The sequence below is a fragment of the Carassius carassius genome, chromosome 25, assembly GCF_963082965.1.
Source record: "Carassius carassius chromosome 25, fCarCar2.1, whole genome shotgun sequence".
Classification (NCBI taxonomy): Eukaryota; Metazoa; Chordata; class Actinopteri; order Cypriniformes; family Cyprinidae; genus Carassius; species Carassius carassius.
Window position 1 is genome coordinate 30,425,664 of NC_081779.1, and position 15,000 is coordinate 30,440,663.

At 36.4% G+C, this 15,000-nt stretch overlaps 1 long non-coding RNA gene and 10 other non-coding genes across 11 annotated transcripts in view; all 11 read left to right on the top strand.

Moving 5' to 3' along the window:
* Positions 1 to 15,000, top strand: part of LOC132104553 (uncharacterized) — a 343,753-nt gene that overhangs the window by 167,828 nt on the left and 160,925 nt on the right. The gene's annotated exons all lie outside the window — the stretch shown is intronic.
* LOC132105137 (5S ribosomal RNA) lies at positions 412 to 530 on the top strand. Its single transcript, XR_009423845.1, has one exon. It is a non-coding gene; the product is annotated as a 5S ribosomal RNA (ribosomal RNA).
* LOC132105020 (5S ribosomal RNA) lies at positions 615 to 733 on the top strand. Its single transcript, XR_009423734.1, has one exon. It is a non-coding gene; the product is annotated as a 5S ribosomal RNA (ribosomal RNA).
* On the top strand, positions 1,106 to 1,224 carry LOC132105145 (5S ribosomal RNA). The gene has a single exon (XR_009423852.1). It is a non-coding gene; the product is annotated as a 5S ribosomal RNA (ribosomal RNA).
* Positions 1,598 to 1,716, top strand: LOC132104892 (5S ribosomal RNA). The gene has a single exon (XR_009423612.1). It is a non-coding gene; the product is annotated as a 5S ribosomal RNA (ribosomal RNA).
* Positions 2,672 to 2,790, top strand: LOC132105139 (5S ribosomal RNA). The gene has a single exon (XR_009423847.1). It is a non-coding gene; the product is annotated as a 5S ribosomal RNA (ribosomal RNA).
* Positions 12,130 to 12,248, top strand: LOC132105022 (5S ribosomal RNA). The gene has a single exon (XR_009423736.1). It is a non-coding gene; the product is annotated as a 5S ribosomal RNA (ribosomal RNA).
* LOC132105333 (5S ribosomal RNA) lies at positions 12,771 to 12,889 on the top strand. Its single transcript, XR_009423943.1, has one exon. It is a non-coding gene; the product is annotated as a 5S ribosomal RNA (ribosomal RNA).
* On the top strand, positions 12,974 to 13,092 carry LOC132105082 (5S ribosomal RNA). Its single transcript, XR_009423793.1, has one exon. It is a non-coding gene; the product is annotated as a 5S ribosomal RNA (ribosomal RNA).
* On the top strand, positions 14,518 to 14,636 carry LOC132104966 (5S ribosomal RNA). Its single transcript, XR_009423682.1, has one exon. It is a non-coding gene; the product is annotated as a 5S ribosomal RNA (ribosomal RNA).
* LOC132105172 (5S ribosomal RNA) lies at positions 14,721 to 14,839 on the top strand. Its single transcript, XR_009423878.1, has one exon. It is a non-coding gene; the product is annotated as a 5S ribosomal RNA (ribosomal RNA).

The following is a 15,000-nucleotide window of genomic DNA, read 5'->3' on the forward strand; positions in this document are numbered from 1 at the left end:
TACTTGGATGAGAGACCGCCTGGGAATACCAGGTGCTTTAAGCTTTTTGGAAATTTTTCAGTAATTATATAATAATCTTGCTAAAAAAAAATAGTGTCATTGCCCGATCTCTGAATATTAGCAGGTTTGGGCCTGGTTAGTACTTGGATGGGAGACCGCCTTGGAATAGCAAGGTGCTTTAAGCTTTTTGGAAATTTTTCACTAATTATATAATAATCTTGCAAAAAAAAAAAAAATTGTCAATGCCCGATCTCTGAATCTTAGCAGGTTTAGGTCTGGTTAGTACTTAGATGAGAGACCGCCTGGGAATACCAGGTGCTTTAAGCTTTTGCGTTTTCTTTCCTACTTATATAATGTACTGGACATTAGAATGACTGATCTTTAAATAGCCCTCTCTTTGCAGCAACCTTCGCTTATGGCCATACCAACCTGGCTATGACCGATCTCGTCTGATCTCGGAAGCTAAGCAGGTTTGGGCCTGGTTAGTACTTGGATGGGAGACTGCCTGGGAATACTAGGTGCTGTAAGCTTTTGGGTTTTCTTCCCTACTTATACAATGTACTGGCGATTAGAATGGCTGATCTTTAAATAGCCCTCTCTTTGCAGCAACCTTCGCTTATGGCCATACCAACCTGGCTATACCTGATCTCGTCTGATCTCGGAAGCTAAGCAGGCTTGGGCCTGGTTAGTACTTGGATGGGAGACCGCCTGGGAGTACCAGGTGCTGTAAGCTTTTTGGAAATTTTTCACTAAGTATTTAATAATTTTGCAAAAAAAAAAAAAAAATAGAGTCAATGCCCGATCTCTCAATATTAGCAGGTTTGGGCCTGGTTAGTGCTTGGATGGGAGACCGCCTTGGAATAGCAAGGTGCTTTAAGCTTTTTGGAAATTTTTCACTAAGTATATAATAATCTTGCAAAAAAAAAAAAATTGTCAATGCCCGATCTCTGAATCTTAGCAGGTTTAGGTCTGGTTAGTACTTAGATGAGAGACCGCCTGGGAATACCAGGTGCTTTAAGCTTTTGGGTTTTCTTTCCTACTTATATAATGTACTGGACATTAGAATGACTGATCTTTAAATAGCCCTCTCTTTGCAGCAACCTTCGCTTACAGCCATACCAACCTGGCTATGCCCGATCTCGTCTGATCTCGGAAGCTAAGCAGGTTTGGGCCTGGTTAGTACTTGGATGGGAGACCGCCTGGGAGTACCAGGTGCTGTAAGCTTTTTGGAAATTTTTCACTAAGTATTTAATAATTTTGCAAAAAAATAAAAAAAAATAGAGTCAATGCCCGATCTCTCAATATTAGCAGGTTTGGGCCTGGTTAGTGCTTGGATGGGAGACCGCCTTGGAATAGCAAGGTGCTTTAAGCTTTTTGGAAATTTTTCACTAAGTATATAATAATCTTGCAAAAAAAAAAAAATTGTCAATGCCCGATCTCTGAATCTTAGCAGGTTTAGGTCTGGTTAGTACTTAGATGAGAGACCGCCTGGGAATACCAGGTGCTTTAAGCTTTTGGGTTTTCTTTCCTACTTATATAATGTACTGGACATTAGAATGACTGATCTTTAAATAGCCCTCTCTTTGCAGCAACCTTCGCTTACGGCCATACCAACCTGGCTATGCCCGATCTCGTCTGATCTCGGAAGCTAAGCAGGTTTGGGCCTGGTTAGTACTTGGATGGGAGACCGCCTGGGAGTACCAGGTGCTGTAAGCTTTTTGGAAATTTTTCACTAAGTATTTAATAATTTTGCAAAAAAATAAAAAAAAATAGAGTCAATGCCCGATCTCTCAATATTAGCAGGTTTGGGCCTGGTTAGTGCTTGGATGGGAGACCGCCTTGGAATAGCAAGGTGCTTTAAGCTTTTTGGAAATTTTTCACTAAGTATATAATAATCTTGCAAAAAAAAAAAATAGTGTCATTGCCCAATCTCTGAATATTAGCAGGTTTGGGCCTGGTTAGTACTTGGATGGGAGACCGCTTTGGAATAGCAAGGTGCTTTAAGCCTTTTGGAAATTTTTCACTAAGTATATAATAATCTTGCAGAAAAAAAAAAAAGACTCAATGCCCAATCTCTGAATCTTAGCAGGTTTAGGTCTGGTTAGTACTTGGATGAGAGACCGCCTGGGAATACCAGGTGCTTTAAGCTTTTTGGAAATTTTTCAGTAATTATATAATAATCTTGCCAAAAAAAAATAGTGTCATTGCCCGATCTCTGAATATTAGCTGGTTTGGGCCTGGTTAGTACTTGGATGGGAGACCGCCTTGGAATAGCAAGGTGCTTTAAGCTTTTTGGAAATTTTTCACTAAGTATTTAATAATTTTGCAAAAAAATTAAAAAAATAGAGTCAATGCCCGATCTCTGAATCTTAGCAGGTTTAGGTCTGGTTAGTACTTGGATGAGAGACCGCCTGGGAATACCAGGTGCTTTAAGCTTTTTGGAAATTTTTCACTAAGTATATAATAATCTTGCAAAAAAAAAAAAAAAAGAAAAAATTGTCAATGCCCGATCTCTGAATCTTAGCAGGTTTAGGTCTGGTTAGTACTTAGATGAGAGACCGCCTGGGAATACCAGGTGCTTTAAGCTTTTGCGTTTTCTTTCCTACTTATATAATGTACTGGACATTAGAATGACTGATCTTTAAATAGCCCTCTCTTTGCAGCAACCTTCGCTTATGGCCATACCAACCTGGCTATGACCGATCTCGTCTGATCTCGGAAGCTAAGCAGGTTTGGGCCTGGTTAGTACTTGGATGGGAGACTGCCTGGGAATACTAGGTGCTGTAAGCTTTTGGGTTTTCTTCCCTACTTATACAATGTACTGGCGATTAGAATGGCTGATCTTTAAATAGCCCTCTCTTTGCAGCAACCTTCGCTTACGGCCATACCAACCTGAGGGCGCTAGAGAGCTACAGGAAGTGTTGGCTGCAGTTGGGAGAGGAAGGCTCTCCTCCATTTTGTGTTTTTCTATTTGTGGTTGTTTTGTTTGTTTTGTGAATCTGTGATTGTTTCTTTGGCATTTTTTCTTTTTTGAAAGCCACCTAACAGCAGCATATCGCTGTCTGGAGGGTGGTTGATCTTTTTTTTCTCAAAAATGGACGGATTGTATGGTAACGACTCGGAACTGGCTGGAGAGACTCGAATGGCAAATGACAATGGACTGGCAGGAGGAACACGCACGGCAAGCGACACTGGACTGGCTGGAGGAACACGCATGGCAATCGACACTGGACTGGCTGGAGGAACAAGCATGGCAAACAACACTGGACTGGCTGGAGGAACACGCATGGTAAACGACACTAGAATGGCTGGAGGAACAAGTATGGCAAACGACAATGGACTGGCTGGAGGAACACGCACGGCAAATGACACTGGACTGGAGAAGCGACAAAGAGCTGGAAATGTAAAAGATCAAGAAGCAAGGAAAAGATTTGGTGAAAGAAAATATTTAAAGGAGGCAACAGTGATCGTGAGTACAGAGAATGTGATTGGTGTGAGAGGAGAGGATATAATTAAAGCAATCTCAGAAAAAATTGGAAGTGGAAAGGTGTTGGCTGTAAGACCCAGACAAGGCAAAGAATATGAACTGACATTGGAACAGGAAGAAATGTGTGACATTTTAATCAATGGATTGACAATAAAGGGAGTGGACTGTGAAGTAAAAAAACTGCAAAATAAAGATTACGTTGTTTCCTTCATGCACCTGCCTGTCTACCTGGAGGATAAGGAAATTGTAAACAAATTGGAAGGATGGGGGGTTTCCCCCATATCTAAAATCAAAAGAAGGTGCTATCCGGACACTGACATCGAAGACGGCACAAGGTTTGTAAAGGTGAGGTTCCCCAAAGAAGTGGCATCACTCCCTTACAGCACTAAGATTGAAACAGCTGAAGGCCCCCAGTACTTTAGGGTGATGCACAGCCACCAGGTGAAGACTTGTAGGCTGTGCATGAGCCCAGAACATCTACTGAAAGAGTGCCCAGAATTCAAGTGCCATAAATGTTTGGAAAGGGGACATTTTGCACGAGACTGCAATGCTGTCAGGTGTCCGGATTGCCAAGAAATTTTAAATAAATGTGAATGCTGGATGGAGGGGGTGGTAGGTGGAAGGAAAGAACAGGTGGACAGACAGGTGCATGAAGAAAACAATGATGAAGGACATTGTGATGAAAGACATGAAGAAGACAAATTACAACCAAAGGAAACAGAGGAAGGAACAAACAACAGACAGGAAGGAGAAGGAGAAAAAGAAAAAGAAAATAACAATGAACAAATAAGAGAAGAGGACACACAAATTACACCGATGGACATATCTTCAATTCATGGACAAAAAGGAAAAGAACAAGACAAAGAAACTGATAACGAAGGAGAAATTAGTATGGAGGAGGATGAGAAGGAAAAGGCGGAGAGGGGAAAAATACGAAGAAGATCGCTAAAGGTAAAGCCAAATATAGAAAGTTCAAGAAAAAAAGTGAAATGTTTAAATAGGTTTGAGGTGTTAAAGGAATTGGAGGAGAAAGACTGAGAATGATGGGTTTTAGATATTTATTATTTTTCTTTTTAATGGTTTTAAGTGTTGTGACTTTTAATGCAAGAGGACTTTTGAACTTAAAGAAATTTGAAAATATAAAAGAAAAATGTAAAAGAGAAGACATTATTGTACTACAGGAAACAAACTGGAGAGAAAATGTAATGAATGAATATAAAAAGAGATGGGGAGGAGGGATTTTGTACAATAATGGAGATGGGAGGTTTGGGAGAGGTGTGGCTTTTTTAATGAAGGATGATGTTTTTAAAGCAAGTCAAATTTTATACAAAGATACGATGGGTAAATGTATGGTTGTAGAGACAAAACATGAAGGAAGGGAATTGATTTTAGTAAATGTACATGCACCAACGGAGGAGAAGGAAAAGAAAGAGTTTTTTTATGTTTTAAGTAGTTTTGTAAAGAAGTATAAAGAAATAATAATGATGGGGGATTTTAATACGGTTTTTAGTAAACAAGACATGGCAGATGGAATGGTTTTTAAAACTGACAAAGGGAGAAAAGAATTAAAAGCTTTAATGGCAGAAAATAATATGATAGATGTGTGGAGAGAAAGAAATGAAAAGAAAAAAGAGTTTTCAAGAAGGCAAATAGTGGGGCAGTTTGTGTGTGAAACAAGAATTGATTTTATTTTATGTACAAGAAATGTGGAGAATTTTATAGAAAATATTAAGTATGAAGAAACAAGTTTTAGCGATCACAAGTTCTTATTTTTTAAATTGGATTGGAATAAAGTGCAAAGAGGGCCAGGAATATGGGTTTTAAATACAAAAATGTTAGAAAATGAAGACTATGTATTAAAGGTTAAAGAAATTATAGAAAAAGAAAAGGAAAATGAAATGTATGAAGAAGATAAGAGAATTTGGTGGGAGAATGTAAAGTTTTTAATAAAAAAATTCTCAATTAAGTATTGTAGCATAATACGCAAATGCAAAAGATACAACGAAAAAAAATAAAGGAATGTTTGGAAGCGGAATTGAATAAAGAAAATAAAGATATACAAAAGATAAAGGAAATGGATGAAAAACTGAAGGAAATAGAGGAAAAAGAATATGAGGGGGCGAGGTTAAGGAGCAAAGCTAAATATACTGTGGAGGGAGAAAAGTGCACAAAGTTTTTTTTTGATTTGGAAAAAAAGAGAGGGAAAGCTGAAACAATAAAACAGGTAAGAGGGAAAAATGGGGAAGTTGTAGAGGGGAATGAAAAGATTTTAGAAGAAATAAAGAATTTTTATGAAGATCTTTTTAGTGCCAGGGGTGTAGAAGAAAACGAAAAAATTGAATTGTTGAATCGAATAAAAGTAAAAGTGAGTAAGGAAGATAAAAAAGAATGCGATCAAAAAATTGGTGAAGAAGAGATTGAAAGAGCAATACAGCAGCTGAATAAACAGAAAAGTCCAGGAACAGATGGTTTGGGAAGTGAATTTTATATATGTTTTAAAGAGATTTTAACCAAGATTTTAAAGGAAGTTTTTAGTGAGATTTTTGAAAAAGAAGAAGTTAATGAAAGAATGGGGATGGGGATAACAAAACTGATATATAAAAGGAAAGGAGAAAAGGTAGATTTAAAAAACTATAGGCCGATCACAATGCTTAACACAGATTTTAAGATTTTATCAAAGGTTTTAGCAAACAGGTTAAAGGAAGTAATGCCAAGTATAATCGAAACAAACCAAGCATACGGAGTAAAAGGAAGGGATATAGCGGATATAACAATGAGTATAAGAGACACAATATGGTATATGAAAGAACTAAATGAAGATGGTTACATAATTAGTCTAGATTTTGAAAAAGCATTTGATCGGGTTGAACACGAGTATTTATTTGATGTTTTAAAGAAATTTGGTTTTGGGGGAGATTTTATCAAATATATTGAGATTTTATATAAGGGCGCTTTAACGAGAATAAAGTGTAATGGGTTTTTAACAGAATGTTTTAAAATCACAAGATCGATAAGACAGGGTTGTCCGCTTTCGGCATTATTATATTCACTTGTATCGGAACCGTTAGGATTGGCCATAAAACAAAAAGAAGGAATAATTGGAATTGTAATTGAGGAAAATAATGTTTTTCAAGGTTTTTCAATATGCTGATGACACAACGATAATAGTAAAAGGAAAGGAGAGCATCAAAGAAGTTATGAATGTTGCAGAGGAATATTGTAAAGGATCTGGGAGTAAAGTAAATGAAGAAAAGACGGTATATATGAGATTTGGTAAAGCAATGGTTTTAAAGGATAGTTTTAATTTTAAGGAAGTGGAAGAAATTAGGATTTTAGGAATTTTAATGGGTAAAAATGAGATGAAAGTAAGAGATGAAATGTGGGTGGAACTAGTAACAGGAATAGAGAGAAGGTTAAATTTTTGGAAATTAAGAACTTTAAACTTAAAAGGGAAGGTTTTAGTATTGAATGTTTTAATGGTGTCTAAGCTATGGAATGTTTTATATGTGTCGCATATGCCAATGTGGACAGAAAAGAGGTTGAAGAAATGTTTTCTTGACTTTTTATGGGAGGGGAAGCCAGCAAGAATAGCTTTTAATACGATTTTAGGGGCGGTAGAGAAGGGGGGTTTAGGTTTAATAGATGTGGAACAGAGGAAAAATAGTTTGAGAGTGAAAGTAGTGAAGAAATACCTACAAGATGAGATGATGAAATCAAAAGAAGGTGCTATCCGGACACTGACATCGAAGACGGCACAAGGTTTGTAAAGGTGAGGTTCCCCAAAGAAGTGGCATCACTCCCTTACAGCACTAAGATTGAAACAGCTGAAGGCCCCCAGTACTTTAGGGTGATGCACAGCCACCAGGTGAAGACTTGTAGGCTGTGCATGAGCCCAGAACATCTACTGAAAGAGTGCCCAGAATTCAAGTGCCATAAATGTTTGGAAGGGGGACATTTTGCACGAGACTGCAATGCTGTCAGGTGTCCGGATTGCCAAGAAATTTTAAATAAATGTGAATGCTGGATGGAGGGGGTGGTAGGTGGAAGGAAAGAACAGGTGGACAGACAGGTGCATGAAGAAAACAATGATGAAGGACATTGTGATGAAAGACATGAAGAAGACAAATTACAACCAAAGGAAACAGAGGAAGGAACAAACAACAGACAGGAAGGAGAAGTAGAAAAAGAAAAAGAAAATAACAATGAACAAATAAGAGAAGAGGACACACAAATTACACCGATGGACATATCTTCAATTCATGGACAAAAAGGAAAAGAACAAGACAAAGAAACTGATAACGAAGGAGAAATTAGTATGGAGGAGGATGAGAAGGAAAAGGCGGAGAGGGGAAAAATACGAAGAAGATCGCTAAAGGTAAAGCCAAATATAGAAAGTTCAAGAAAAAAAGTGAAATGTTTAAATAGGTTTGAGGTGTTAAAGGAATTGGAGGAGAAAGACTGAGAATGATGGGTTTTAGATATTTATTATTTTTCTTTTTAATGGTTTTAAGTGTTGTGACTTTTAATGCAAGAGGACTTTTGAACTTAAAGAAATTTGAAAATATAAAAGAAAAATGTAAAAGAGAAGACATTATTGTACTACAGGAAACAAACTGGAGAGAAAATGTAATGAATGAATATAAAAAGAGATGGGGAGGAGGGATTTTGTACAATAATGGAGATGGGAGGTTTGGGAGAGGTGTGGCTTTTTTAATGAAGGATGATGTTTTTAAAGCAAGTCAAATTTTATACAAAGATACGATGGGTAAATGTATGGTTGTAGAGACAAAACATGAAGGAAGGGAATTGATTTTAGTAAATGTACATGCACCAACGGAGGAGAAGGAAAAGAAAGAGTTTTTTTATGTTTTAAGTAGTTTTGTAAAGAAGTATAAAGAAATAATAATGATGGGGGATTTTAATACTGTTTTTAGTAAACAAGACATGGCAGATGGAATGGTTTTTAAAACTGACAAAGGGAGAAAAGAATTAAAAGCTTTAATGGCAGAAAATAATATGATAGATGTGTGGAGAGAAAGAAATGAAAAGAAAAAAGAGTTTTCAAGAAGGCAAATAGTGGGGCAGTTTGTGTGTGAAACAAGAATTGATTTTATTTTATGTACAAGAAATGTGGAGAATTTTATAGAAAATATTAAGTATGAAGAAACAAGTTTTAGCGATCACAAGTTCTTATTTTTTAAATTGGATTGGAATAAAGTGCAAAGAGGGCCAGGAATATGGGTTTTAAATACAAAAATGTTAGAAAATGAAGACTATGTATTAAAGGTTAAAGAAATTATAGAAAAAGAAAAGGAAAATGAAATGTATGAAGAAGATAAGAGAATTTGGTGGGAGAATGTAAAGTTTTTAATAAAAAAATTCTCAATTAAGTATTGTAGCATAATACGCAAATGCAAAAGATACAACGAAAAAAAAATAAAGTAATGTTTGGAAGCGGAATTGAATAAAGAAAATAAAGATATACAAAAGATAAAGGAAATGGATGAAAAACTGAAGGAAATAGAGGAAAAAGAATATGAGGGGGCGAGGTTAAGGAGCAAAGCTAAATATACTGTGGAGGGAGAAAAGTGCACAAAGTTTTTTTTTGATTTGGAAAAAAAGAGAGGGAAAGCTGAAACAATAAAACAGGTAAGAGGGAAAAATGGGGAAGTTGTAGAGGGGAATGAAAAGATTTTAGAAGAAATAAAGAATTTTTATGAAGATCTTTTTAGTGCCAGGGGTGTAGAAGAAAACGAAAAAATTGAATTGTTGAATCGAATAAAAGTAAAAGTGAGTAAGGAAGATAAAAAAGAATGCGATCAAAAAATTGGTGAAGAAGAGATTGAAAGAGCAATACAGCAGCTGAATAAACAGAAAAGTCCAGGAATAGATGGTTTGGGAAGTGAATTTTATATATGTTTTAAAGAGATTTTAACCAAGATTTTAAAGGAAGTTTTTAGTGAGATTTTTGAAAAAGAAGAAGTTAATGAAAGAATGGGGATGGGGATAACAAAACTGATATATAAAAGGAAAGGAGAAAAGGTAGATTTAAAAAACTATAGGCCGATCACAATGCTTAACACAGATTTTAAGATTTTATCAAAGGTTTTAGCAAACAGGTTAAAGGAAGTAATGCCAAGTATAATCGAAACAAACCAAGCATACGGAGTAAAAGGAAGGGATATAGCGGATATAACAATGAGTATAAGAGACACAATATGGTATATGAAAGAACTAAATGAAGATGGTTACATAATTAGTCTAGATTTTGAAAAAGCATTTGATCGGGTTGAACACGAGTATTTATTTGATGTTTTAAAGAAATTTGGTTTTGGGGGAGATTTTATCAAATATATTGAGATTTTATATAAGGGCGCTTTAACGAGAATAAAGTGTAATGGGTTTTTAACAGAATGTTTTAAAATCACAAGATCGATAAGACAGGGTTGTCCGCTTTCGGCATTATTATATTCACTTGTATCGGAACCATTAGGATTGGCCATAAAACAAAAAGAAGGAATAATTGGAATTGAAATTGAGGAAAATAATGCTGAGGGAAAGGTTTTTCAATATGCTGATGACACAACGATAATAGTAAAAGGAAAGGAGAGCATCAAAGAAGTTATGAATGTTGCAGAGGAATATTGTAAAGGATCTGGGAGTAAAGTAAATGAAGAAAAGACGGTATATATGAGATTTGGTAAAGCAATGGTTTTAAAGGATAGTTTTAATTTTAAGGAAGTGGAAGAAATTAGGATTTTAGGAATTTTAATGGGTAAAAATGAGATGAAAGTAAGAGATGAAATGTGGGTGGAACTAGTAACAGGAATAGAGAGAAGGTTAAATTTTTGGAAATTAAGAACTTTAAACTTAAAAGGGAAGGTTTTAGTATTGAATGTTTTAATGGTGTCTAAGCTATGGAATGTTTTATATGTGTCGCATATGCCAATGTGGACAGAAAAGAGGTTGAAGAAATGTTTTCTTGACTTTTTATGGGAGGGGAAGCCAGCAAGAATAGCTTTTAATACGATTTTAGGGGCGGTAGAGAAGGGGGGTTTAGGTTTAATAGATGTGGAACAGAGGAAAAATAGTTTGAGAGTGAAAGTAGTGAAGAAATACCTACAAGATGAGGACAAACCAGAGTGGAAAAAGACGATGAAATATTTTTTAAACAAATGTGGGGATCTTAACATGGGGGATGGAGTTTTATGGATGAAAACGAAGAATTGGATGACAGAAAATTTACCAGAGTTTTATAGAGAAATTTTAAGTGCTTGGGGAAAATTTTTAGATAAAGTTGAGTTTGATCCACATGGGAGAGAACACATTTTAAATCAACCTCTGTTCTTAAACCAAAACATTTTAAAACAAGACAAAGGGATTTTTTTAAAGAAATGGATGGAAGTGGGGATAACAAGAGTGAGAGATGTATTGTATGAATTTAAAGAAGGTTTTTTACCGACACAATTTATTATAGATGCAATGGAGGAGGCAAAAGAGGATTACAGTGAACAAGACATAAAAAATAAATATGAAATCATTAAAAGCGCAATACCCAAAGAGTGGATTAAAAGAATAGAATGTATGGAAGAAGAGCCAAAAGAGAAATGTATTTACGTGAAATTAGGGGAAAAACTGTATGATTTTAAGGAATGTACTCTGAAAATGATTTATTGTTCTTTTAGAGATGGTGTTTTTAAAGAGCCTATTGCAAATGGATACTGGATGCAGAAATTCAAAGATTTAAAAAAAGAGTATATATGGAGAAACATGACAGGGAAGTGTGTGGAAACTAAATTGGGATGTTTGGAGTATTTTATAAGGCATAAAGTGGTTTTTACTGAGATTATTTTAAATAAAATAGGAAGGGAAGAAAATGCTCTGTGTAAAGTGTGCCCGGAAAAGGAAGAGGGGATTTTACATATGTTTTTATATTGTAGAGAACTGGAGGAGTTTTTAAGAAAATGTAAATGTTTAATTAAAGATGTGACTGAAGACTGGGATGAAAATGTAATGGAATGGAACAGAGTGGTGATGTTTGGTTGGGAAAAAAAGTGTCAAAACAAAAATTTTATTAATCTGTGTGTAATGCTAATGAAAAGTGCAATATGGGAGAGAAGAACTGTGGCTAAAAAGGAAATCATTGTGTTGGATGTTTGGACTGTGTTTAAAAGGAAAACCGAATTATATATTGAAAGGCTGTATGAGTATTTTAAAGGTGTAAATATGTTGGATTATTTTTATGATGTTTTTACCCCAAAAGTTTATTGTGTTTTAAATGATTCAATGTGGAAGCTGCCAGGAAGTGAAGGACATTTTTAAATTATCTATGTAAAGGAAAGATGTGTAATGTAGAGATGTGTATAGAAGAAATGCTGTATTTTCTATTGCTTGTGTTTAATCTATTGTACTTTATTTGAAATTTCTTTAATAAAAAAAAAAAAAAAAAAAAAAAAAAAGGCTATGCCCGATCTCGTCTGATCTCGGAAGCTAAGCAGGTTTGGGCCTGGTTAGTACTTGGATGGGAGACCGCCTGGGAATACTAGGTGCTGTAAGCTTTTGGGTTTTCTTCCCTACTTATACAATGTACTGGCGATTAGAATGGCTGATCTTTAAATAGCCCTCTCTTTGCAGCAACCTTCGCTTATGGCCATACCAACCTGGCTATACCTGATCTCGTCTGATCTCGGAAGCTAAGCAGGCTTGGGCCTGGTTAGTACTTGGATGGGAGACCGCCTGGGAGTACCAGGTGCTGTAAGCTTTTTGGAAATTTTTCACTAAGTATATAATAATCTTGCAAAAAAAAAAAAAAAAAAAAAAAAAGGAGTCAATGCCCGATCTCTGAATCTTAGCAGGTTTAGGTCTGGTTAGTACTTGGATGAGAGACCGCCTGGGAATACCAGGTGCTTTAAGCTTTTTGGAAATTTTTCAGTAATTATATAATAATCTTGCCAAAAAAAAAATAGTGTCATTGCCCGATCTCTGAATATTAGCAGGTTTAGGCCTGGTTAGTACTTGGATGGGAGACCGCCTTGGAATAGCAAGGTGCTTTAAGCTTTTTGGAAATTTTTCACTAAGTATATAATAATCTTGCAAAAAAAAAAAAATTTGTCAATGCCCGATCTCTGAATCTTAGCAGGTTTAGGTCTGGTTAGTACTTAGATGAGAGACCGCCTGGGAATACCAGGTGCTTTAAGCTTTTGGGTTTTCTTTCCTACTTATATAATGTACTGGACATTAGAATGACTGATCTTTAAATAGCCCTCTCTTTGCAGCAACCTTCGCTTACGGCCATACCAACCTGGCTATGCCCGATCTCGTCTGATCTCGGAAGCTAAGCAGGTTTGGGCCTGGTTAGTACTTGGATGGGAGACCGCCTGGGAATACTAGGTGCTGTAAGCTTTTGGGTTTTCTTCCCTACTTATACAATGTACTGGCGATTAGAATGGCTGATCTTTAAATAGCCCTCTCTTTGCAGCAACCTTCGCTTATGGCCATACCAACCTGGCTATACCTGATCTCGTCTGATCTCGGAAGCTAAGCAGGCTTGGGCCTGGTTAGTACTTGGATGGGAGACTGCCTGGGAGTACCAGGTGCTGTAAGCTTTTTGGAAATTTTTCACTAAGTATATAATAATCTTGCAAAAAAAAAAAAAAAAAAGAGTCAATGCCCGATCTCTGAATCTTAGCAGGTTTAGGTCTGGTTAGTACTTGGATGAGAGACCGCCTGGGAATACCAGGTGCTTTAAGCTTTTTGGAAATTTTTCAGTAATTATATAATAATCTTGCCAAAAAAAAATAGTGTCATTGCCCAATCTCTGAATATTAGCAGGTTTGGGCCTGGTTAGTACTTGGATGGGAGACCGCCTTGGAATAGCAAGGTGCTTTAAGCTTTTTGGAAATTTTTCACTAAGTATATAATAATCTTGCAAAAAAAGAGTCAATGCCTAATCTCTGAATATAATATATATAATAATCTTGCAAAAAATAAGAGTCAATGCCCCAATCTCTAAATATTAGCAGGTTTGGGCCTGGTTAGTGCTTGGATGGGAGACCGCCTTGGAATAGCAAGGTGCTTTAAGCTTTTTGGAAATTTTTCACTAAGTATATAATAATCTTGCAAAAAAAAAAAAAAATAGTGTCATTGCCCGATCTCTGAATATTAGCAGGTTTGGGCCTGGTTAGTACTTGGAAGAGAGACCGCCTTGGAATAGCAAGGTGCTTTAAGCTTTTTGGAAATTTTTCACTAAGTATTTAATAATCTTGCAAAAAAAAAAAAAAAAACTCAATGCCCGATCTCTGAATCTTAGCAGGTTTAGGTCTGGTTAGTACTTGGATGAGAGACCGCCTGGGAATACCAGGGGCTTTAAGCTTTTTGGAAATTTTTTCAGTAATTATATAAAATTCTTGCCGAAAAAAAAAATAGTGTCATTGCCCGATCTCTGAATATTAGCAGGTTTGGGCCTGGTTAGTACTTGGATGGGAGACCGCCTTGGAATAGCAAGGTGCTTTAAGCTTTTTGGAAATTTTTCACTAAGTATATAATAATCTTGCAAAAAAAAAAAAAAAAAAGAGTCAATGCTGATCTCTGAATCTTAGCAGGTTTAGGTCTGGTTAGTACTTGGATGAGAGACCGCCTGGGAATACCAGGTGCTTTAAGCTTTTTGGAAATTTTTCAGTAATTATATAATAATCTTGCCAAAAAAAAAAAATAGTGTCATTGCCCGATCTCTGAATATTAGCAGGTTTGGGCCTGGTTAGTACTTGGATGGGAGACCGCCTTGGAATAGCAAGGTGCTTTAAGCTTTTTGGAAATTTTTCACTAAGTATATAATAATCTTGCAAAAAAAAAAAAATTGTCAATGCCCGATCTCTGAATCTTAGCAGGTTTAGGTCTGGTTAGTACTTAGATGAGAGACCGCCTGGGAATACCAGGTGCTTTAAGCTTTTGGGTTTTCTTTCCTACTTATATAATGTACTGGACATTAGAATGACTGATCTTTAAATAGCCCTCTCTTTGCAGCAACCTTCGCTTACGGCCATACCAACCTGGCTATGCCCGATCTCGTCTGATCTCGGAAGCTAAGCAGGTTTGGGCCTGGTTGGTACTTGGATGGGAGACCGCCTGGGAATACTAGGTGCTGTAAGCTTTTGGGTTTTCTTCCCTACTTATACAATGTACTGGCGATTAGAATGGCTGATCTTTAAATAGCCCTCTCTTTGCAGCAACCTTCGCTTATGGCCATACCAACCTGGCTATACCTGATCTCGTCTGATCTCGCAAGCTAAGCAGGCTTGGGCCTGGTTAGTACTTGGATGGGAGACCGCCTGGGAGTACCAGGTGCTGTAAGCTTTTTGGAAATTTTTCACTAAGTATTTATTAATTTAGCAAAAAAATAAAAAAAATAGAGTCAATGCCCGATCTCTGAATATTAGCAGGTTTGGGACTGGTTAGTGCTTGGATGGGAGACCGCCTTGGAATAGCAAGGTGCTTTAAGCTTTTTGGAAATTTTT